The following is a 25,721-nucleotide window of genomic DNA, read 5'->3' as shown; positions in this document are numbered from 1 at the left end:
ATACCTATGTGCCAGCTTGCTTATATCGGTCCCTAGTCTATGGCCAGGCCACTGTGAATGCACCCACTTTCCTCTGCAGTTTGCTCAGGCTGGCATTGGATATGGGTAAACTGAGGACTCAACTCTGCTCTGGGCAGTGTTACACTCTTCCAGAATCAAGCCTGTGTTGGTGTAACCTGATCCCCTGTGGTTGGGGGACCGGGATTCTGTTTTCTTGCTAGTTTTCAGCTGCGTGGTCGTTCTAGGTGGTCATGCTAGCAGCTGCCCCCGGATCCTTCCCACATGGCCCTTCCACCTTCAGACCAGGAGTTCCTAGAGTCTGGCTGATGCCAGTCTCTCTGACTTCCTCGTCTAGAACCAAACGGGAAGCTCCGCCTTTAAAGTAGAGTTCCCTCAAGCCTCTTGAAGGTCAAGAGTGCCCTGTCACAGACCCCGGTCATCTGTCATGATCCCAAGACTGAACTCCAGGCATCTGGAAACCTTGTAGTCCACCAGGAACCATGCTCCCTGACTGGCAGAGAATGAGGCTCAGAGAAATACAGCATGGACCCAAGGAGTGGAGTGTGTCATCCCGGAGCTCCTGCTCCCCCACTGACTCCCTGGGAGGACATGGGACAAAAAAAAATCAGCTTGGAGGGAGTTCAGAACCTGGGATAAGGCAGGAGTCGTTCTCTGTCTAAAGTTGATCTAGAAAACTCTCTGACGTGGGTTCCACCTTCCCCACCCCATGCAGGATCAGAGGCACAAACCAAGACGCCTTGAAGTAGCTCATGGAAGACTCCCCCGAGGCACTGGCCAGGCACATTGTCCCTTCCTCAGGGAGGAACGGTGTGTGAGCAGAGGCATCACAGCGGGAGTGGACATGAACGCTGGCTTCCAGAGAGAGCAGCGGTTCAGTTTTGGTCATCGAAAGTGGTGCCTGCAGCGCAGGTAAGAAACCGTCCTGGCCGCGCTTGCCCACTGCCGTTTCAGCTAGCAGGAGCTCTCTGTTCTCTTAAAAAGATTCTGTTGTGAGAGTGGCCATTGCTGCCTATCCTTGCCTGCCTTGACCTCTGCCAGAGCAGAATTCCATGGATGCCTTGGTTAGGAATCCTGCGTTTTTATCCCTGTTTCCCACATCATCTCCCTAAAATGCCACCTTGTCCCTCACCACTAGCTGCTCAGTCTCCCCCCTCGCCTCTGGTAAAGGACACAGGATTGTCTCTCAAAGTCCCAGGCCTCTCATGTTTCTTAGTCTTGTCCTCCCTCTAATCCTTACCACCCTACCTCACCCTCACCCCCTGCCCATTCATAGATTGTGGTGACTTCAAAAGGCCCCCATCAGGAGCTGTGGAAGAATGTCATACCTAGAGATTTCCAATTATCCAAATGCTGAGTCAATGGAACAGTGAGGTCCCTGGGCTCCTGTATTGTATTTATATGTGAATCTAGGTGTTGGGGATTTAAAATGGCAATGCAGGCTATGATATGAGTGGGGGGTTGGTACTGAAAGGTCTTTAGGTAAGGGTCAAATCCTAGGGTGTTTTGTTTGCTACAGAATGTGTTGGTATCTTCCGGGGAGCTGATAGGGTTGAAGGAGAGAACACCTGGTTTCAAAAGGGAATGAAGATACCTGGGCTCCCCCAGAACACCTATGCCCTCTGGCTCAGGCACTAGGGACGTAGGGATCTGTATCTGGAGTCCTCTCTTTTGATACTGCATCACACTGTTAGCCGAGGCTAGCCCTGAGCTCACAGTCCTTCTGGCTCAGGCAGCCTCAGTTCTCAGGTTGCAAGTATGCACCATCATGCCCACTATGTTTGGATTCTGGAGTGGGTCCTGGGAGCTGCCTTCTGAGGACTCTGGGAATGCTCTGCCCTTCTTATGTTTACATCTGTGGGCTCAGCTATGATGTTCAAGGTGTAAAAAACTGTGACTTCCCACCTGGTCTGTTCGTCCCCTCTGGTTAGAGCAGGCATTTTCTCATGGTGCAGTGTGAGGGCCAGGGCTTAGGTCACCTCAGGGGCAGCATTGTTGTAGCTTCATGGACTTGGGTGTGCGGACCTTGCCTTTAGCTCAACAAGTCTGTCCTAACCAGAAGTATTCCTGGGCCCCAGAAAGAACTAACTATCTGGACCTCATTTTGGGGAAGGCTGTTTGTGGTGATATTGAACTCAGGGATCCCTGAGTTCAAAAAATTCCAATTTTATTGGCTTTTACTGGTCTTAGAAACATGTTGTGTCTCCCTCTTGGCTTCAATTTTGTCTCTTGCAATACAGAACGATGTGGCACCCGCCTCACAGGGGTGCTGTGAACATACAGAAGAGGTTTCATTAGAACAGGGACTGCCCATGTGGGGGCTTTCCTATCACCCTCCACCACTGTGCAGGCAACTCAGCCAACCATCCTCCTGGTGACAGATCTGCTATACCGTACCACCTGGTACTGGCATAGGAGCATAAAGTGAAGGGTTCAGCAAGGCTTGGCATTTCCTAGACAAGTCTAAGTTCTGAAAAATAATCCTAGTGAGGCCTGGCCTTGTTGCCCCTTTTAAATGGATATATGAATACTGGACATAGAAAGGTTCTCTAGTTTAAAGATTGTCACACAGCTCACAGGGGCAGGCAGTAAAAGAGCTAGCCCCTTTTCCTCCACTGAAGGGTTTCCTGAAGATTGGCCCTAGCTTCAGTGACTCCTCTAGCAGTAACCATATTTCAGTCGAGATCAGTGGTGCCATCCCCAGTGGGTCCCATTCCTTAGCCTCCAGCAGCACCACCTGGTATATTGATTTAGCATTTGTTGCCATCTGTGCATATGACGGTTAACTGTGTTGGGGGGAGTCCTCCTTTAGCAGCCTTGGAAGTCTGGTCTACAGTGTACACTGGGTTCTTGAATAGCCTAGAACTGGAATTCTCTGAGGAACACGGAGTTAAGAGGAGCCACCCAGGACTCTCCCAGCCCTAGCATTTGCCCTCCCCTACTTCATGCCCAAATTCCCCGCTGTCTACATGGGCTCTGACAGCTGCAGGGCAATCTGCAGAGGGAGTCCTGCCCAGCAGGAAATGAGCCCTGATATCCAGCCAGAAGTCTGGCCCCACCCCTTCCCGCACTTTCCCCGGGAAGAACTCATGGTGATTAATAGGGTGCTGACTCAGAGTTGCTGGGGGATCCAGGAGATTGTGGGCACAGCTGGGCCACCAAGAAAGGGACTTGACTATGGGGCATCCATGCAGATGAAAAGTGAGGGTCCAGGATAGCAGGTGTGAAGTGTGCATATCCACCACGCCAGGGACCAGGTGGCCCAATAGCACCACTCGAGGTTTGGGAATGCCTGGGTTCCCAACAGGCATTGGAGTCATTTGAGGGCAAGATAAGAGGGAGCCCATACTTCTGCTCAGGAGAGACCTAACCTGGGACTGTCTCCAGAATAAGGTGATTTCTGAATGAGTGGCTGGAAGCCAAAACTTTTTTTTTCAACATGAAAATGAATTGGGAAATATGTTCGCAGTAAACATTGCTGCTAGTAGTTTCCAAATTTTCATTGTCTTAGAAGCCATTTAAAAAGTTGAATCTTGTTTGGAATGGTGGTGTAAATCAGATTGAAGTGGGTTTACTTTTTAATCTTTTTAAGTTTCAATCTTTAACATTGATTTATTATGGAGGCTTACACATAAAGTAATAGCTATGCTTCCATGCATAAAAACTTTTAATCTGAAGTTTTAGACTAGGGATCCACAAGTTAGGGCCTGTGGCTGCCACCTGATTGTGTAAATAAAGCTTTATTGACACACACATGCCATTCATTCAAATGCTCCCTTTGGCTGCTTCAGTCCATCTGCCCTCAAAGCCTGAACAATAGGCAATCTAATCTTTTACAGATAGTGTGCTGACCTCTGTCCTCAGTGTCCGTGGTTGTGCTTGCCAGCTAAAGCTTACATGTTCCCTTTCCTCTTGGTTGGCTTGGTGAGGATTAAGAATTAAGGAATCCAGAGCTTTGAAGATAACTCAGTGAAGAAAACACTTGTCCCAAAGGATTAAGGACCAGAGTTCAGAGTCCCAGAAAAAGAAAATCTGTAAAAAGCTGGGCAGATATGTGGCCATCTGTAATGTGCGGGGTTGGGAGGGGAACAGAGATTAGGGAATCCCCTTGGCAAGATGGCTAGCTAGACTAACTAGACTCAGCAAGTTTCAGGTTCAGTGGGAGGCCCTGCCTCAACAGGTAAAGTCGGAAGTAGTCAAGGAAGACAGCTTACACTCACTTAGGACCTCTACATACCTCACACACACACACACACCCACCCACACACACACACACACACACACACACACACGGTGGAGGGAGATTATAAAGAAAACAGTGAATCCTAACCCTTCTCAATAAGAAGGCAGATGGGTAACTGTAGCTGTGCTAGGGGCATTCCAGGAGGCCTGCGAGGGAGTTCCAGTTTGCATCATCAACAGTTTCCAACAGCTGCCTGAATTGCTTCTTGTTACAAATGCCAGTCTGACAGGAAGCCCCACACTCCCCATACTTGGGAGCTTAACCTTGTGACTCTGCCCCTCATCACTGACAGCTTAGGAGTGCACTTGCCTGTGTGGTTTTTCAGACCCATACATGGCCCTGGAAAGACTGCACCCAGGAAAGAGCTCAAACCCAGTGACTCTAGATAGACATATCGGCCCAGAAGGTCAAGATCTTCCCTGACCCCATTGCAGAGTCTATCCAAGCCAGCCTAAGCTGGTAACCTGCATTCCCCATGCTGTAATGCATTGAAGAACATGTTCAAATGTACTGGTCTGCTTTCTGTTACGGTGCTGATAGGAGCCAAATTGTATTTTTAGCCCAAATTTCTCCTGTGGTGATTGAAGAGCCCCCCTCTGAAAGGGCTTAGTGGAACACAGTTTGAAGACTGCCTTCAGCAAGAATTGGCTGCTCTTGTTCCACTGCTAAAGGATAAGGGAGGAATAAAGGATGCTGAGTGTCCTGTTGGGAGGTGGAGGAGGGGAGAGAGGAAGAGATCCTGGGAGCAAGTCAGAGAGTCAAGTCCCTGGCACAAACTGTCTTCCAGCAACACAGAAAGGCCCCATGACTCCCGCCAATGCTTGTAATGTCTCCCAAGTTCAGCTCTCCAGCTGCCTTCATGACTTACAGCTGTCCGCACAGAGGGCAAGGTACAGGTTCACTTTGGGGACAGGTGACAATGCACAGAGAGAAGGGATGGGGGTATTACCGTCTCTTCTGATACACACGTCAGGGGCTTCTGTGGCTGTGTAGCAGGTGATGGTGCGCTGCGTGGTGATAGACAGCTGCAGTCAGATTTCCCATACTGTTTCTTCTGTCTTCTTTTCCATGCCCTACCCCATGTGCCCTTCCTCAATGGTGTTAGGGCTTTTGGAGCCTTTGCCATGAGGTTCTGGGGAAGCCTGCTTTCATGTCTGCTCTGATTGCACACATAGGACTGCTGCCTGCTGCCCCTGCACCCACAGTGGGTACTGCGAAGGTTTCTGGGAAGTGTTTAGTGGGCACTGGACGTTGAACACAAAGATCTGTGAGTGTAGATAGTTTGTGAGTGGCAAGAGCACGGGTGTCAAGGCCCAGAGGAGGTGTAGTGCAGGGGCTGGGCAGTAGCTGCAAGCATTGAGGCAAAGCCCACAGAGCCAGGGATAAAAGCCAGGAGTCCTGACTTCCAGACCAGCTGCTGTTGCCTCCATGCGTGTGAGGAAGGGAGGGTCAGGTCTGGTGGCTTGGGACACTATGGACTAGAGAAGGTTCCAGAGGATAGAAGCCTGAGTCCTCATCCTCTTTGAGGTTGTATAAATCTACTCCCCCCCCCATAGGAAAACCATTTTTAGGTTTTGAAGGGATGACCTCATATTTTTTTCTTATTTACATAGCCCTGTTTGTTTATGTAGTCTTTTAAAAATAGCCAACGTGTGCTAAGCTTAGTCCTTGCTCTCCCAGCTCTGGTAGAAGAGCCACTGTGTGGGGAGAGACACCTTTTTATCTAAGAGAGGGGCAGCCTTGTTTCCCAGGACAGATGGGGGCATAACAGGACAGGTAGGAAGCTTCGCGGTTTTTCCTGTCGCTTCTCCAAAATAGCTCTGCTTCTGCCTCCCACTTCCTGCCTGACTGGACACGGGGTAGGTCCCCTTCCGGGGAGCTGTGCTCCGTAGATTCTCGGGAAGGCTGCTAGAAAATCTGTCAACAAGCAAATGTGCTTGAATCTGAAGACCTAGAACTTGGCATGGAGGGTCCCAGCTCCTGTTGGACCACTGGGTTTGCCTCCTGGCTATGTGCCATTGGGCAAAGTATTTAACCTCCTTGTGCTCTATGTCAAACACAGAGACAACAGTAGAGATGCCAAGCAGCTCCTGTGAGGATTTAGTCAAGGAACATATGAAAAGGGCTTGGCTTTGTGTAGGTATATAGTAACACTTAGCATGTCTTTTCATGAAAAGCAACCATGTTTCTTTTGACTGAACCATTGTATCGGTTTACAGTTGTTCCTTCCACCAGCTTGTCTGGCCCACCCCTGTGATATTCCCAAGTGACAAAACACATTTCTGACCATCCTGTCCCCTTCCAGTGCTGTGCCAGGGGTCAGCAAAGCTGCCCTCGGGGTGGCCAGGTAGTACATGTTTTGGACTTGGCAAGCCCACTCTCTTAGAAGTTTGCTGTGGCAACATGAAGTCAGCTGTAGATATAAAGATGAACAGGTTGTGTTCCAGAAAAAATAGTATGGACCAAAATAGGCAGCAGCTGAATGTGTCCACCCCTGACCTACAGGAAGAATGCAGCCCTTAGCTCAGCACTCTTGCCTGGCTACCCAGGCATCCTCAGGCTCCTCCGCCCCCTGCTTCCATATCAGTGCTCAGTCTCAGAGCCTTTCCCATGCTGTCTGCTCCATGTGTCACTCCTCCATTAGGTACCCTTGCTGTGGGGTCCTGTGGATCCCTGCCTTCATGTCTACCCTGACCCAGCCTTCAGACCTGAGAGCCGGCAAGCTGGCCTTCTATCTGCCTTCTCCATAACCCAATGGGTGCTCATTAAGAACTGGTCATTAAATACAAGGTTCTGCCATAGAAAATGCCTCAGGAAATTCGCAGTCCAGAGTGGAAAATCCAGAAGGCTACTGAAACAGAAAACAACACTGTGTGTTTTCTGGGGTGCCTGGAGCAGGGGGTGTCCCTGAGATTTCTGAAATAATCAGAAAGCATTCAAGCCAGACACTGCAGGTTGGCAAGGACTTCCTAAGCAAGGAGGGCTTGCTGTGCTGGGAAATGGCCAGAGAAGAACAGATCCCATTTTGGACTCAGGCAGTGATGCACAGGCTGCACTGGCTACTGAGTGGAATACAGACTTGCCAGTGCAGGAGAGTATAAGGAGTCTGAGCTTTTTCTCTTAAGTCACAACTTCTTCAGGCATCGTTCAAGATGCTATTCTACACATGACACCATCCACACCACACATACACCACACACACACACAACACACACAACACACCATATACACACGTAGACCACACATACATACCACACACACACATACACACGACAAACCTTACCCACCACATACCCACACACACACACACTCCACACATATACTACTCACACATACACACCACACACATACACACACCACCACATACAAAAAGATAATACAAACCACATACACTTACACACATCACACACACATGCACTACACATGTACACACATTGCACATACACATATACACACCATGTACACACATGCACACCATGCACAGGCATATATACACATGCACACTATACACACCATATACATATACTACACACCACATGTCATACAAATACATACACATGCACACCACACATAAACATACACACTGCATACCAGACCACACCACACCATACCACACACACAAACACACACACACACACACACACACACACACACTGTAATTGCTTGGGTACTTTTTTAACAGGCAGGTCTCAGGCCCTGTCTCAGACAAGAGGCTAGGAGGCTGCAGGGGAAGGGAGCGCTGGATGCTGGATGTGCAGCTATCTGTAGGAAGGAGACTGTGATTTACCTATAGATGTTGACTACAAGCAATGCTCACATCAGTGTCACCTGCGGTGGGTGGTTGGCCTCCCCTGCCAGACTGATGTAAGGGGAATCAGAACGAAGAATCCTCACAGAGAACAGAGATGGGGACACAGGCTCAGGCAGAGCAGGTGACTTGTCCAGGGTCACTCTGTCACCATGTGCAGACATGGAAACATGCTGATTCTGGAATAGATGCCCTCTCATGGTCTCAGGTGGAGGTGACCCTGGAGGAGCCACCAATGGAGAAGGACCTGTCAGACTAGTGTAAGATCGAGTAACAGACTAGTGTAAGGCCAGTAACTGAAGAGCAAGTGAAGGAAGGGAAGACAAGGTGAAGAGAGGGATAGGTAGTACAGGACACAGGGCAGTAAGGTTTAGGGGTAGCTGGTTACAAACCTTGAGGTTTAGGAGCCTGGTGGCACCCACAGACAGAGAGACAAAAGGTGAGTTTTGTGCGAGGATAATGACATTGATAAGCTACAGGAGTGACCGAGCCTGGTGCAACGGCTGGAAATACACAGGAGTGTGGGGTGCCAGGCAGATGGGCAGGCAGGGGGATAGCAGGCACGCAGGCTGGAGGGCAGGTGAAGTGTGCAGCTGCAAGAATCAGTGCTCTTGGGAGACAAGCAGGGGGGTGAGGGATGAAGCCTGAGGGAGGAGCAAGCTGCTGTGAAGCAACACTCGGAGAGAGACAGACCCAGGCTCAGAACGGGCAGGGTGGGGCACACAGAAAGGCAGGTGGCACCACAGGTCACCTGGGGAGCTGACTTTAGGCACCGCTTTAGAATGAAGCCGGCCAACCTGAAAGAAATCGTGCCATAAGTAAATAAAAATGTCTCTCACATGGGACTGAAGGGGGGAGTTTCTGTTTGCCTGTGACCGTGTGCTCCTAGCCAGCATGGGTGCAGGTGTGCTGGTGACGGGAACAGGAACCACCCATCTCTCCTGTCGGGACAAGCCTTACCATTCTGCCTCTGTTCCTGTGCTGTTGGCTGGCCCTCGGGAATCATCCTTCCTGTTGGTCCAAATCTCTGTCCTCTACTGGGTGGGCTCAGCGCCCTCCCTTCCCTCTCCCCAGCATGCTTCTTTTTCCACTTGACAGCTGTCTCTAGGGGTCACCCACTAGAGAGTTCAACATACTTGGTGAGATTCCTGGACTGGCAAGTCCGAGAAAGGGTGCGCCATCCAAGTGGAGATGTCACAGCAGCTCCTTCTGAGCAGCTGCTCTGGGACTGCTGCTGTGATCTTGCTGTTGGGGAGCACCTGAGCCTGGGTCAGAGAAATGGACCCAAGTCCTTGAGTGCCAGCACCCACTGGCCTCCCAGAACACCGCCTGCCTTCCCTTAGTCCTGCACACAGACTGAAAACCAAACTACACACACACACACAACTGACACAATGAGATAGGCAGATGTGCTGAAATTCAGCCTGTTCAACATGAGGTGCTGAGCACTGTTCCTGGTGACAACACACGGCGCCTCTCTCTCCATATTCCTGTGGAGAAGATAGGGTGGGGAGCTGAGTACCTGAGTTCAATTCCCAGCACGCGTGTGCACACACACGCAGGGCCAGGGGAGATAAATATTATACATATATTTATAATACTTTTGAGTCATTACATAGATAGGTATTTTTTTCCTTAAGTAGAGTACAGCATGTGACGGTGACAACCAGGAAATGAATAGGTGGTACAGGGTTGGCAAGTTGTGGTGACTTCTGAATCAGGCAGTCTGGGCCAGGCAGTGTCCTGAGCAGGTAGCAAGTGACCTGGGTGGATGGTGTCCAAGTAGGGAACCAAGGGGAGTGCGGGTGCCAGTTCTGTGGACAGCTGGCAGAGCCCTGGGCAGAGGTGGGGTCCTGTCCAGCAAGAACAGGAGGCCAGTGTGACTGCAGGGTGGGGCTGGGGAGAGCAGGCCATGCAGAGCAACTGAGGAGGTCTGAGCTGAGCAGAAGGAGGGAGTGTGAGTGTCCTGTGGCCCTCCTGGTTGTGGCATGGAGACACCTGCACTGGGGGTCGGGTCAAGTGACGATTAGAGGTGCATGGGGTTGATCTCTGGCCATAGTGAGTTCCAGCCAGCATGATTCACTAAGATGAGACACCAGGCACAGAGGAGAGACTTTTGCCAGGAAATCCCACCAGCATTCTCATGGACTGATGCATCTCAGGCTATTCAGTGTCTCTAAGCCTTGGCTTACTCATCTACAAAATGGGTGTGTGGATAGTTAGTTCCAAGATGGCTGAAAAGCCACTCTTTTAGTCTCAGGCTCTGAGGCCTGGAGTGATCAGGGAAGGCCTTGAGGAAGTGGGTAGACCCTGTGTTTAGGAATGACTTATTCCAAGTCCAATTGATGAGGAAGAGGAGGATGAGACCAGAAACAGTATCGTCAGAGCACCAGTCTAGATGGGAAGGAGGGACCGGGAGCTATTAATACATGGATGGGCCCCCAGCTCCCTGGTACCACACCCTCCAAAGTAGACCTGAAGGTCTGGGGCCTGAGCACATTTTGTGAACACTGTGGTCCTCAATTTCAACATCTTCAGACAGACGTGCTCAGGCAGGAAGCAATGAAGCCTGGCTGCTGGTTCGCCAGAGAGTTAACCTCCTGTCCTGGCACTGCATAACCACAGGGTCTGCTGAGTGCGAGGAGACTCTTCTGTGTGGCAGCCAGAGTGGCAAGCCTGGTGGCTCTGGGCTCTGGCACCATCCCACAGCAGAACAAACAGACCTCCCTTCACAAATAATGGCCTCATTGAGTATTGTGCCCATGGCCAGTGCCCAGCACTGGGCAGCTCAGCCTGGGTAAGTTTCCTCTCTTGGCTGCTTAGCAAAATATTTACACTAAGCCTTTCTAGTAAGGCTGTTCCTGGGAGCCAGCAAGTAGAGAGAGCTAGAGAAACCCCCTCCCTCCCCACTTCACCCCCACACCTCTAGGGACCTACCTTCCCTGGAAGGGCTTGCCACACACCCAGTATGTGAGTCTGGCTCTATCATTGCTCACCAGGGTTCTATTGTGAAGTAGGACATGAAACTAGAAGATGCTAGAAGGCTTGGCCAGTGTCAGTATCATCCAGGTCTTAACAGGATATGTGCTGATGCAGGCAGGATGAGGCCGGTTGCTACTCTCTTCTCTGCCACCCCCCCTTTCCAAAAGGAGTGTTTCTCTCCCTCTCTTCCTCTCTCTCCCCCTACTCTGTGTGTATGTATGTGTGTGAGAGAGAGATTGATTGATTGATTGATTGACTAGGGAGCTCAAGATCAGAGCTATTAGTCCTGCTTTCTCAGCCTTCTATTGTGGCCCAGTTGTCCTCCAGAAGCATCCCATCCCCCTGAGTGGGACTTTCAGTAAGAAGAGGGGGTACAGACCAACTCACTGCTGAAGGTGCTGCTCTCCCAAAGGTCCCAGAACCGTCCAGGGGAATAGTCACCATGTTGGGAGAAATAGGGACAGTATCCCTGTCCTCTACCCACTAGAAAAAGGATCAGAGATGTCCTGTGTAATCCTTTGGACAGAATCAAAACTAGTGAGCAAAATCCACATGGCTCATCAGTAGACGATGTCTTGAACAATAGGCCGCATCACTGCTGTAACCCAAGACACACATCCTCTTTGGCCCAGGATCCCACTTCTTCTGGGAATCTGACTTGTAGAACAACAGCACCAGGACATAAAGATGTTTGTGCAAAGGATGTTTATTGCAAAATTCTAGAGGCAAAAACAAGGTCATAGACACTCAAGAGCAGAGTGGTGGTGGCGCACGCTTTTAATCCCAGCATTTGGGAGGCAGAGGCAGGCAGATTTGAGTGTGAGACCAGCCTGGTCTATAGAGTGAGTTCCAGGCCAGCCAGGGCTACACAAAGAAACTCTGACTTGAAAACAAACAAACAAAAACCTCAAGAGCAAAGTTGAGATGAAAGGCACTGCATCCAAACCATCACCCGCTCTTCAGCAGGAGCAAGCAGACCTTGTGCCTCCTTAGACAAGCAATGCGGTGCCCAGTGAGGGATGCAGGCTCTGAAGACAGGTCCTGAATTCTAGGTCCCACCACTTACGACCTAGTTTGCATGACCTAGTCAAGTAGAGGTTCTAATAGTCTCCACCTTATAGGCTTATTAGGAGGAATAACTGAATTGCTGTGTGTGGAATACTTACAATTGTGTCTGGTACACGTTCACTGCTGAAAACAAAAATCTGACTTTTGATCTAGAAAGAGTGTCTAGGAGAAAATCCAAGAGTAAAAAAAATGTATACAGGCTAATGCCATTTGCATAAAAACCAAAGGCTACCCCCCACCCCATTCCACACACAAAAGAAAGAGGTAGGAAGGGACGGAGGGAGAAAGTGATAAAGTGAGGGAGGGGAGGAAAAAGGGAAAATTAATTGTTACCATCCTGGGTACAGTCTCCAAGAAAGCCCTGAGTCTTGCTGGCAGCTCAAGCCAGTGCCCTTGAAGGTCCCTTGAAACCTGAAGGCCACACAGCTTACATTGCCCAGTCTTGTCTGCAGGAAGAGTACAAAGGCATTTGCTGGTGGCCCAGTTGTACAAGTAGGCTCATTTCCCTGGTATGGCATCCATCTGCAGGGCCACGTGGCTCCGGCCAGGGTTGTCTGAGTCAGCCAGACCCAGCTTGGACCATGTGAGCCATGTCCAAAGTGATACTTTGGCCCTGGCAAATGTGGACTCTGTCCTGGGTGGCCACACCACACTGAGAACCAGAAACTTGGAGATTGGAGGGACAGTTGACAGAGAAGATGCCAACTGGCGGGGGAGCCATCATGCAAATCAAAACCACTTGAGATGGGATCTGAGTGTGACATTAGCAGAGGAAACTGAGTTGTTACAGTGAGGCTGAACTTCTTTTTATATTTAATGCATTGCTGTTTGGTTTGATGACGATGATAATTTATTATGTCTGCATGTATTTTGTCTGATTGCCACGTGCATACCTGATACCCACAGAGGCACTAGATCCCCTGGGACTGGTGTTACAGACCATGTGGGCTCTGGGAATAAACGTTGGATTCTCTGGAAGAACTTCAAGTGCTCTTAACTCCTGAGCCATTTTTCTATCCCTCACTGGTTGTTTGTTGTTGTGTTTGCTTGCTTGCTTTGTCAACTTGATATAAGCTGGGGTTATCTGGGAAGAGGAAGCCTCAGGTGAGGAATTGCCTCCATCAAATTGGTCTGTGGGTAAGTCTAGGATTTTCTTGATTGATGGGAAGGGCCCAGCCTACTGTAGGCAGTGACACCTCTAGGCAGGTGGCTCGGGGTTGTATTAAGGAGACTGAGGCAAGCCGTGAGAGCAAGCCAGTAAGCCAAGTTCCTCCACTGCCTGCTTAATTCCTGCCTCCAGGTTCCTGTGTGCTGTTCCTGCCCTGACTGGTGGACTGCAAGCTGAAATTAACCCTTTCCTCCCCAAGTTGCCTTTGCTCATGGTGTTTATCACCGCAAGAGAAAGCCACTGGAACAACGTACATATAAAATGGTTTTCAGCATTTTAGTCTAATATATGTTAATATAGTAAATACCAGTATACATGCCACCCTGTAACGACTGCAGGAGAGCCCCACCCAGTCCTCTCCATCTCAACCCCTTCTCTCCCAGAAGTGCTGTCATTTTGATTTGAAGTTACCACCCCACAGGGTTCCAGGTACTGGAATCCCCCTGCCTCGGAGGTTTCCAGTCAAGTAGGTGAGGCCTGTGCCTTTCTGCCCAGGGTTTTTCCAGGGCTCCTTCAGTAATGCCATATCTTTGGTCACACCTACTCCACCTTGTAGTAAAGAAACCAAAACCAGGACCCAGCCTTTGCTTTGTTGTGACCTGGTGTTGTTGGCAGGTCCCTTCTCCCCCTGGGTCCTAGCACTTTCTGCCAAGGGCAAGCTTTAGGTCAGACACTCACTGCTCGGGGCCAGCTGAACTCCTGTGATTTGGAGGGGAAGCGCCTAGCACCAGGCAAGTGATAGGAATGATGGCCATACACCTGGAGGGAGAAGGCGGGCTTCGCCATTCATAAGGTGTCACGTGGCCAAGCAGGCCTCGGGGATGAAAGCCTAGGCATAAAACACTAGTAGAGCATAGGGGATTTGGAAGTGGGAGTGAAGTTTTTTATGTTTATTTAATTCAATAAAAATGCTGGCAGTATTCCTGGGATCCTTATGGCTTAGGATGAGGCTGTGTTGAAACAGGACAGACTCAAGGCAGTGTGCCTGTCAGGTGAGTAACAGTGTACGATGGTATGCATTTTTGATAAGGCTCAGAATGGAGAGCTGCAGATGGCACAGTGTCTCAAACACATGCTAATGCCTTAAGGACAAGCTCACAGGGCATTCTTAGACCCTGGGAGAGCCAAATGCCTAGCCCAGAGCTGGCATGGAAACCAGGGAAGTAGAGGTAGGTGGTGGCTTAATGAATGGCTCCCTACTTAAAACAACTGGGAAGAAATTGCCTTCATATTTCAGGGTCAAGGAGCATTAGGGTCGGTCTGTGCCTGGGACTGAGACCATGCAGCTACCTAGGCTGTCTGCCCTCCTTTGACTGCCAGAAAGCTGCACGGTCGCATTACTATGAAAAGCTTTTCACCTGCCTTCTTTCCCCTATCTGGTCTAGACCTTAGATCTCCTGTGTTTCCTGCACTGGCTGACCCTCTGCGAGTTACAACTGTAAATGGATAAAGATGTGATTAGCCAATTGATCAGTGCATGGCAGATGCACACGGCCAAAGCCTTCTATGGGGTTTGCTGTTAGGGGTCCTCTGTTAAAAGGATGCCTGGGCTAGATAGGGCATTGAACAATTGGGATGACCAGTGTCTGTCTTGCACTTCCGAATAGGAACTAACCAATGCAATTTTGGGTCAACTGAGAAATTAGATTCTCCTTCTACACCCAGATTAGCAGGTCCTGAGCTTCTGGCCTCTGATGCCCTGTTTCCTCATTAGAAAATCTGATCTTCAGGTGGCTGCTGTCTAGCGTCTCAGTCCCCAAAGGATATTGTGAGCACAGTCCATCAGCACCTAATCACTCTCATCCTGCAGCCTATGTCGGGAGCACACTTCTTTCTCACTATGCCGTGGGCCATGCCTGCTGGACACAGAGGGGTGTGTGTCACAGCGGTAGCTCTGACCTGCATGACTTAGTTGGGGTTACTACTGCTGCAGTGAAACACCATGACCAGAAAGCAAGTTGGGGAGGAAAGGGTTTATTCAGCTTATACTTCTACATCATTGTTCATCATTAAAGGAAGTCAGGACAGGAACATAAACAGGACAAGAACATGGAGGCAGCAGCTAATGCAGAGGCCATGGAGGAGTGCTGCTTACTGGCTTGCTCCTCTTGGCCTCCTCAGTCTGCTTTCCTATAGAACCCAGGACCCCCAGCCCGGGGGTTGCACCACCCACAGTGGGTTGGGTACTCTGCCATCCATCACTAATTAAGAAAATGCCCTGTAGGCTGGTGTACACCCTGATCTTGTACAGGCATTTTCTTAACTGAGGTTCCCTTCTCTGAGATGACTTTAGCTTGTACTGAGCTGCTATAAACTAGGCAGGACACTGCATCCTTGTGAACAGCACAGCCTCAGAGCCACTGGGGTCATGGCACTCTAAGAAGCATCATGTAGCCTTGGTGTTCTCAAATCAAGGGACCAAGATGCGTATTCCAAGAGAAAAAAAGCCAAACATAATGGGCCGCATTGCTAGATGATTCTATGTCTGTGAAGTTTTCTGAGAAGGTGAACTTACAGAGATAGAGACCCACAGAGGATATGGAGGAAGGGAATATGAAAACTGCCAGTGGGCACAGGGATCCTCTACAGAGTGATGAATGTTCTGGAATCAGATGGCTGAGAAGTCTTGTGATGATTGGTAGACAGGCCCACATGTAGGTTGTGGATACAGTGTTTGCCTGGCATGAATGAGGTCCTGAGTTTAATCCCCAACCCTAAAGGTGGAGAAAGACTGTAGTCTTGTATAAACATAACTTTTACTGGGTATAATGGCTTACACCTATAATCCCAGTCTCCAGGAGACTGAGATGAGGGCTGCCATGAGTTTGAGACCAATCTGGGCCACTTACTCAGTTGTAGTATATATACTACATATATATATGGTGAGACCCTAACTCAAAAGGTAATGGGAGAGCTGGTGGGGTGGCTCAGTGGGCAAAGGCACTTGCTGCTAAGCCTGACAGCATGAGTTCAGTCTCCAAGACCCACATATGCAAAGAGAGGACTTATTCCTGCAAGATGTCCCCTGACCGCCACATGCTCACCATGACACATGCATGCTCATGAGCACACAAGCACAATGAATAAAGAAATGTAATAATCACAATAGTAAGCAATAAATGGTATATGCTCTTAAAGGACGAATTTTATGCATCAGTTTTTCCCAAAGTAAAGATACCCCTGAGAGAGTCATGCTTGTGAGATAGAGGCTAGAGCAAAATTTGAAAAATTTTCTAGATGTGGTGCATGCCTTTAATCCCCGCACTCAGGAGGCAGAGGCTGGTGGATCTCTGTGAGTTCAAGGCCAGCCTGGTCATAGCGAGTTTCAAGACAGCCAGGGCTACATAGGACTCTGTCTCAAAACACAAACAAAAAAAATTGAGAAAACAATTCATAATTGAGGTGGTGTCTTTAAACTGTCCATTCACTGAGGTTTCCTTCCTTCGCCCATTCACCTATCATTTGCTTCCAAACACCTACGAATGCCTACTCAGCACCAGACACGGGACCTGGAGGTGATTCAGACACAGTCCCTCCAGTTCTGTGAAAATGTCTAAGGAGAGGGTGCATGTGAACAAGCCACCCCGTGAGTCAGAGTGTGTGTCAGCTGTCACTGACAGCTTCCATTGAAACATAGCATCTGAGCAGTTCCTCTCATAGAAGTGGGGAGTAGAATGGAGGTTACCAGAGTGTCGGGAAGGTGGGGATGGAAGTGGTCAGTGGGAACCAGGTCACAAAAGAAGAACAAGGCCTGACCCTCTGTCATGCAGTAGGGTGACTACAGTCAAGAGTATGTAATGTGCACTTCAGAATAGTCAGCCAGGGGATTTTTGAATTCTCTATCTGAAGAAGGGTTAGCTCAATGAAGTCCTGGATGTGCTGATGTCCGAGTTGATCATGGTGTTGTGTCTAAACAGGTCAAACATCACACCATAGCTGATAACCATATAAAATTATGTATCAATTGAAAGATCAAATGTAGGTTCAAAAAGCCTTGACAGCTGTCATTGCTACGAAAAGGTGCTGTGAAGGACCTGGGCTGGAGGGCAGGGGAAGATCCTCTGGAGGAAAAAAACCCTATGTACTTGACCCCAGTTGGGAAAACCCAGGCAGAGGAATGTGGGACTGGGAGAGATGAAGTTCTGGGAGGTGATTGGGTAGTGATGGGCAGGTGGGAGCTGGGCTGACCCTGAACAGGAAGAGATGGACTACAGTGTGCTAACCTTGCATGGCTGACTTGGTGACCAGCCTTCCCAATTGTGGCCTCCACTAACCCCTCCCTAGGGTATCCCTCGCCTTGCCTCTGTCCAAGTGCCTCAGAAGTCTCCCTGGGTAATTCCCAGGAAGAACAGCTATATTAACCCTGCTGACCTGGGTGTAGCATCATGTCTGGGTTCTCCTCTGGCTCTCCGTGAAGGGCCCCAGCTCTGTTAGCACCAAAGTGGAAAGATGAGTGGGTGGCTGGTGCCCTGGCTCTCTGTAAGAGGCCCTCAGTGACCCTAACGCTAAGCCTTTGTGGGGTCATTTCTCATGTCCACTAGCCTCCAGCACACCGTATTTGTTCAGACTCAGGGCAAGACGGGAACCTAGAGATGACTTAGATCCCAGGCCAGACCCAGAAAGCAAGTGGAGTCCTTGGGAAGATGGGCTGAGGAGATGCCAGGATCCATCCCAGCTGCTTCTACCTCTGTCCCCTCATCTGCACAATGGGTGAAAAGGGTCCTCCCTGGGAGACTGTTCCAAAGAACTCATCAGTCATGACGTGATGTCTAGACAGTATGCTTACAGTCCAGGGACAGATGAAGTTGTCAGCTGGTTCCCACCCAGGGCTGAATTGTGGTAGCCATGAGTGAGGCAGGCTGTGACAGCTAAATTACTGTACTAAGTTCAAGGTGGGAAATCTCTGGTTATCATTGGTGTCATCTGAAATGGAGCTGGAGGCTCATCCCAGTAGAAGACGGGAATAGTGATGGCTTAAAGGAGAGGCTGGTAAGAGGCTGGTTTAAGCTAGACAAGGAATGGAGAAGGGGTGCTGAACCCCTGAAAGTAGTCAGAAAGGGGAGAGGGTCTGGAGCTCAATAGAGAGGTAGGAGAGAGCAAGCTTGCCTTGGCAGATGGGGTGGATGCGCTGAGTAGAGTATCCTGAAAACAGGCAAGAAGATGAGACAACACGCCTGCACAGAGCCCATAGCCCCGAGCGTCAGCACCATGAGCACAGGGATCCAGTAGGAAGTCAGGGCCGGCGGCAGTCCTACAGGGGTAACCCAGACTAGGGATAAGAGGAACCCAAAATGTCTTGGCAGATTAGACCCCAGAAACCAGTTGTACATAACACGCTCTTTCTCACTGGGGCGGACCTAACCCAGTCGCCTGCAGGATGAAAGCAAAGCTGTACCCTTAGCTCCGCGTGCTCAGGTGGCGCTCCATTTCCCTTGCCTCCTTGAAGTGATGTGAGGAGGTAGTAACATGTCTGTGGCGTTTTCTACCTCAGTCTCCTCGCCTGTGAAATGGACTCAGAAACACTGTCTACTGCTCAGACCTGTGGATCAAGTGTGCCTAGGGTTCCCGGGTACTGGCTCAGTCAGCCAACCCCTCTTGTTGTCCCTGCTGTTCTGCAGTTTGTCACTAGGAAAATCCGTCCTTCTTAAACCACCAGCCTTTTCCCAACAGGCTGTTTGTTTTCCTCCTGGTTTGCCTTGGGCCTGCTTTAGTAGAGGAGCCAGGTTTATGCTGTGGTCCATCCCCCTCAGCACTGGGGTTCATCCATCCATTCTTTCATTCACTTGTTCACAATGCAGTGGGCAACCAGCAGCCTGTGCTCAGGGCATTGGAAAACAAAGAGAGAGTTCCCACTGTGTGTATCTTTGGCCCAAGGCCCCACCCACAGCCTGTGGCCTTCTGCCAGGGTGGAATTTTCAAAAATCCCTTGGCTTGAGTGGAGAAGGGATGTGTGAACTACAGAAGTATATTTTTTTAACAGTCTCTGAAAGCCATACAGGATCCCAGCCTCCTGCCCCATGAGGACAGAGCAGGCACTTGGAGGACAGCAGAGAACTGCTCCTGGGGGGCATGGCCTGTCCCCAAGGGCCTGGAGAGCTCAGAAGTTGTCAAAACAGGAAGATCTGGGTCAGAGCCTGAAGTGAGAATTCCTGACCCAAAAATAAGGTTGGAATTCAGTATTTATTGAGATTAACTGAACTCCCATGGCCTTGAGGGACTGACCTGGCTGTGCCCTGACCTATGGAATCCTCTACGAGACTATGTTTGGAGACACCAGGGCCACTCAGGTATGAGGCCTGAGGCACCGCCTTGTTGACTATCAGTATCCTGTGTCTAGCTGCCCCCATGCAGCTGGTTTTCAGGAGTTGTCTCCTTGTCTGTCTGTCCCTGGCCTCTCTATAGTGTTCCCTTTAAGAGGATGGATGGAAGCTTCCTCTCTACACCCTGGAAAATCCCTGTCAGCCACCAGTTTCAGTCTTCTCACAGATTCATCTGCCCTTTGATAGATACCATCTGTGTGTCTGCAAAGCACTAGGGACATGAATGAGACAGGCTCCTTGCACTAAGAGAACTCACCTCAGAGGGAGAGAAAAGCCTAGGAACAAATAAATTTCCACCCTATGAGAAGCAAGAGAGAGGGGTATTGTGGCCAGGGAGCAGAGATGCCTGGAGCTCAGGGAAGCTTCGTGGAGAACATATGTGTGGGGTGGTGTAGTCTCCTGAGTTTTCCAGTAAACTGAACTAAAAGAACAAGAACACACACGCATGTGCACACACACGCGTGCGCACACACACACACACCATATAGATAAGCAAAAATAAGCTCGGCATTGGCAATGGGACTGATGAGTTAAGAAAATAAATTATAGCTTGTGACAGAAGAAACAAATGAGAAGCCCCTGAGATAACAGCTCTACCTGTGCCAGACATTGTGGCTGTGAGCACTCGAGACAGAGTCCTCTAAACAGTCCTGGGAGGAAGGGAGGGAGGGAGGGAGGAAGGGAGGAAGGGAGAAAAAGGGAAGAGGGAGGGGGAGGGGAAGAGAATGAAGCTGAGATTGACATTAAGGAGCTAACTCCTATAGTTGAGGTTTGGCAGTCCACAGTGTGTAGGGCTTCCCCAGGAAGCCCAGCAGGCTACAGAGGCGGTCTGCTCCCCTAGAGAAGCCAGCCTTTTCCTATGAAGGCTGTCAGTTATTCATAAGGCCCACCCGCATTATAGGAGGTATTCGATGTTATGCAGTCTATGCGTTTGAATGTTAGTCTCACAGAATCTTCTAGAATAATGTTTGATCCAACATTATTAGGACCATGCCCTAACCAAGTTGGCCTATGGGATGGACAGGAAAGACATTGAGGAGTTTGCCACGTGTATGGGAGAGAGGAGGGGCATATCAGCCAGCGGGATCAGCTTGTGTTGGGAGAACTCTGAAATGTACACAGACCAGAAGAGAGAACGGAGAGAGGTGTTAGAGATCCAGCCCGCGGAAGAGGCCTTGAGAGTCAGGCAGTCAGGCTGCCTAAAATGAGCCTTACAGAGCCCTAAACTGAGGAGACACTGGGTATCAGGTATGCCTTGATCAGCCTCTAGAGCGGTGGTTCTCAACCTATGGGTCGCGACCCCTTTGACCAACCTCTGTTCCCCCAAAAAATATTTACAATCCATAACAGTAGCAAAATAACATATGGCTGGGGAGTCACAAGAACATGGGGGACTGTATTAATGAGCTGCAGCATTAGGAAGGCTGAGAACTGCATGGCAGGGAAATCCTTCTCCTGGGATGCTCAGTGTAGACAGCACACTGGCTCGCAGTTCCTGTGACTGGCAGAGAATGGCACTGACCAATAGGCTTCCTCCAAGGGCTGTGCCAGAAACAAGACAGGGAAGACCAGCCTGTCGGGTATCTACACAGAAGCCAGAGGCACCTAGAGCAATCTGATCACTGATGCTGTACGTGGACCATCAGCTGTGCCATGAGGGAGACACCACAGACTTCTCCATTAGAAGTCCATCTGTCCTGCTGGAGTCCCCTGCTGGAGCTCCTGCTTCTCCCTAGGAATCATCATGATGAGATAGAAAGGTATTTTTGAAAGAATGACATCACGACAGCTCTGAAAACAAGATAGAAAACCTTCCATGGACCGTAAATATGCTAAGTCTTAAGAAAATAGGGTTCACGTGAAATGTGTAACTAGAATCAGAGCCAAAACCATCACAGCCCAGAACCCAGACATCTAAGTGATCTTCATCCCAGAAATGCCTGGCATAGTTCATGCCGAACACCAACAAAGCAAAGAGCCGGACCAGCTGCCGTCCTCCCCCCTTCAGAAAGCCTTAGTTAGGCCTTTCCCTGCTCTCCACATGGTGAACCCATTAGACAAAGGCAGCCAAATCCCACATAGCAAAGTCTCAAAAATAGTCTGAGAGGCTAGGGGTGGGCTTCCGCCAACTCCATCAGGTAGTACCAAAACCAAAACAAAAATAAAAAGAAAGAAAAGAAAAGAATAAAAGTTGAAGACACATATGGAAAAGCATCTCATGTTCATAGACTGGAAGAATTAATGCTATTAAATATCCATACTGTCCAAAGCAATCTACAAATTTAGTGCACATCTTATGAAAATACTAACACAGTTTTTACAGAAAGATAAAAAACTTACAGTACATATAGAACCACAAAAACCCTATGAATCCTGAGAAAGATTTTAAAAAACTGGAAACATCACACCTCTTAGTTGCAAATCATATTATAAAGCTGCAGTAATCAAAGCAGTACAGTATTAGGCATATAGACCAGTGAAATAGGAAGAGATCCTAAAATAAAACCACACATTTACGATCAAATGTCTTTCAACAAGAGCACCAAGAACACACAGTGTAGGTGTGGGGTAGGATATTCACACATGAAGAAAGAATGAAACTGAATCCTTACGCCTGTGAAAACAACTCAGAGTGGATTAAAAACTTAAGTGTAAAACCTAAAATTGGGTCCTATAGTCACACAGGATAAAAGCTTCACACCATATGTGGGCTGGCTGTTAAGATAGCTCCTTCTTGTTCCTATTAAAAGCATGTCTGTTTGGGTGGGGGGCTCGGGATATGACTCCATGGGCAAAATGCTTGCGTCACAAACCTGAGTTTGGATTTCCAGTGCACGTGTACACACACACTCATGAATCTATACATGCACGTGTGAAGACCAGAGGATCACTTGTAGAAGTCACTTTTCTTCTTATATCATGTGGATCCCAGGGATCGAACTCAAGTTATTGGGCTTGGCAGCAAGTGTCTTTACCCACTGAGCCATCTTGCCGGCCCCATGCTCTGTGTTTAGTCTGTTTTCTATATAAGCGGAATCAATCATTCCCAATAGTGCACAAAAATTTCAAAGTTTCTCTGCATTCTTGTCAACACTTTTTATATGTATGAATGCATAAACATGTGTCCACATGTAGGTGGGCACCTATGTATGTACAGGTAGAAGCCTATGGTTGATATCGGGTGTCTTTCTTGATAACTCCCACTGTGTGTATTGAGGCATGATCTCCCTCTTGAACCCAGAGCTTGCATACTGGGGTAGTCTAGCTCACCCCAGCTTGCTCTGGGGGTCTTCTGTCTCTATCTCCTGAGTTCTGAGATCATAGGCAGCCTGCCTGACATCCATACAGGTGCTGGGGACCTGAACTCAGCAAGCACTTCACTCACTGAGCCATTTCACTCTCTTCCTTTCTTTCTTGATAAAGGAGTCATTAACTAACATGAGGGAGATGGTACTGGCTTCTGGGCTTGCGTTCATTTCTCTAATAATTGGTGATATTAGGCATCTTTTCATGAGCTTATTGGTAGCCAGTGATGTGATGTCCACCACCTGCCACACAGGTGGGAAGACAGACTGTAGACAGTGCCCTTGTTCACTGTGGGGATGCACAGTGAACATCAGTGATCTGCCTTCCTAGTATACTTATAGAATATGTGTGCTTCTATGTGTATGCATCCACCTTCATGCCTGTTTCTGAGTGTGTGTGTGCCTGCCTCTCTGTGGCATGTGTGTGTATGATAAATGTTGTTGTGTGTTCTTTTCTTGATTAAAAACTTTTGCATTTATCTGTCTACTGTGTGTACGTATGTGTGGGCACATGTGTGTCATGGTACATATGTGAACATCAGAGGATATTGTGTTGATGTTCGTTCTCTCCTTCTATGAGAAATTGACTTCAGGTCATCTGGCTTGGCAAGAAGCACCCTTACCCAATGAACCATCTCACTACCAGCCCTGTTCTAGCACATTCTATATATATTGCCCTTCGTGGTAGACAGAAGAACCCTAACTACCTAACTAACTTGTGGATGGGTGTGCCTTTTGTACCGCTGTCACTTAAACAAAATGTGGTCAAAAGACAGCTGGAGACCTGCTGGAAGCTGACACGCATGCAGGCTTGTGGAATCCAGGTCTATTCCAGGCAGAGATCCTAGCAGAGCACAGTGGCCAGAAGACAGGAGTCTGACCCAGTCTCCTAACGGGCTCTTTTTTCCCCGAGGTCTCCTCACTAGCACTTCCTGGCTCACTGAAGATAAAATAGACTGACTTAAGTTCACAAATGCCCACTGAGTTCTCTCAGGTGTCCAGACAGCGCTTTGGATGCTTCTGGGAAAGGCGGATATAAATAAATGACAAGCTAGGAGGGTGATGTGCTAACTAGATGGATAACAATAAGCAACCTTGTCGATGAATTAGCCCCAGGCATTCGGGCTTCACCAGACCCTTGCTGAGATGAGCTGCTGACCCAGTGCCGGCTCCTTTTCAGCGTCACAGGAGCAAGACATAGCTTGGTAGACACAAAGAAAACACAAAGAAGTTCTTAACAAGGCCAGCCCTCGTGGCGGGAAGAAAGGCTGCTGGGAGTGGAAAGCTTCGCCCTCCGAGTTAGCACTTGGATTCAGAGGTGAGCCCTGTCTGCAAGGCTGCGTGTCCCAGGCCCCACAGTCTCCACTGCAGAAGGCACCTGGTGGCCCTGACTTAGCTGTGGGCTCTGCTACTAGGAAGCATGATTTTGTGCCTCCGTTTCCTAACATGTAAGTCAGACACGGCAAAGGCAGCTTGGTGGTAGGGTTGTTGTGAAAAATAGATGAATTGCTTTACTCAAATCCCTAAGAACAGTCCTGACATGAACAGGAATTTGCAGCCCAGTCCAGACTCAGAACCTGGGTGTACGCCATCCCTACCTCATTACTGTGCCAGTATCCCAGGGTGACCTAAGCAAGCCAGCGAGCGCTGGCTTCATCCTTGCTCCATAATGGCTGTGAACCTTGTTCCTGGTTTCTCCGTGGATGTCACCAGAGACTTCATCCTCTCTGATGATAATAGTTTCACCTTGGTCCCTGGGTCTCCCATGAAGGCAGGTCTCAACCAGACACAACCCACCTAGGCTTTCCTGCACTTCCCCTGTACAAACAGGTTGTGGTGTTTGATCAGTGCTCAGAAATGAAAAGCCCTCTCTCTAGATCTCAGAATTACATGAGAGGTGAATTTTAAAAAATAGAAGTCAGAGATGACTTGTCCTCAGGAAATTGTTAAGAGTCGCCCACCCCCCATATATTATTACAGGAACAAACATGGTCCACATGACTCGACGCTCTGAGGTTAATGATCAGTCAGTTTTAACAAATTACCAGAGGTTAAAGCTTTCAGGCTGAAAGAGGGAAGGTTTCTTTTGTTCGTTGTCTGAGGAACTGTAGTCCTAGTCGACCAGCTTGTTACTCTGGGGTCTGAGGCGGGAGGACACTGTGGAATAAGCTGTTCACTCTGATAGCTTCCTTCTGTGGCTCTCAGATCACCTCACTCCGAATCTCCAGGCCGACATCCTCATGTCTGCCCTGCCATCTGACCTTGTAAGTGAGGAGCCATACTCAGTCTTGCCCGCCCCCCACGTGTGTGTGTAAACACAAACACCACACAGACGTCGTTAGGGGACACTGATAATATTGGTGTGTCATGAGGCGAGGATGTTTACTGCTCACATCCTGTCCAGCCTGTGGGCTTGAGATCCCAGCTACTGAAAGTGGAAAGATTCTCTTTCATGATCTGACATCAGCATGTTTTATTGACTAGCGGTGAAATTTGTGACCATACTTTGGTATACCGTGAAGCAGGGTAAGTCAGTTACTAGCAAAGAACCTTATTAGAACCTCCAAATCTATGGTTGAGATTGCATAGCTGTAGATGGAGATTTTTCTCTGTCCCTCTGGTCCCACTGGACTGGTTTCTCTCTGCCCACGGGGTCCCCGCAGCCACTTATGAAGCAACCACTCTGAGGCCTAATATCAGTTACAGTTGTTTGACCAATGGCTTAGGCTTCTTACTGGCTAGTGCTCTCTTATAAATTAACCCATTCCTATGAATCTATATATCATCACATGGTTGTGACTTACCAGTG

General features: G+C 49.0%; 1 protein-coding gene across 6 annotated transcripts in view; it reads left to right on the top strand.

Annotated features, from left to right (window-relative positions):
* Hivep3 (HIVEP zinc finger 3) overlaps nucleotides 1-25,721 on the top strand; it is a 408,014-nt gene that overhangs the window by 338,549 nt on the left and 43,744 nt on the right. For 5 of the 6 annotated variants that reach the window (XM_085686507.2, XM_085686500.2, XM_085686501.2 and 2 more), the window contains one exon: nucleotides 734-930. The exons of the other annotated variant lie outside the window; for it this stretch is intronic. The gene's annotated coding sequence lies outside the window, so the exon portion shown is untranslated. The remainder of the gene's footprint in view (nucleotides 1-733; nucleotides 931-25,721) is intronic. 6 annotated transcript variants of the gene reach the window in all.

This window comes from Myodes glareolus, chromosome 3, assembly GCF_982192425.1.
Source record: "Myodes glareolus chromosome 3, mMyoGla1.1, whole genome shotgun sequence".
NCBI classification, from domain to species: Eukaryota; Metazoa; Chordata; class Mammalia; order Rodentia; family Cricetidae; genus Myodes; species Myodes glareolus.
The sequence above is the reverse complement of the archived record's forward strand: the minus strand, read 5'-3'. Positions and strand labels throughout refer to the sequence as shown.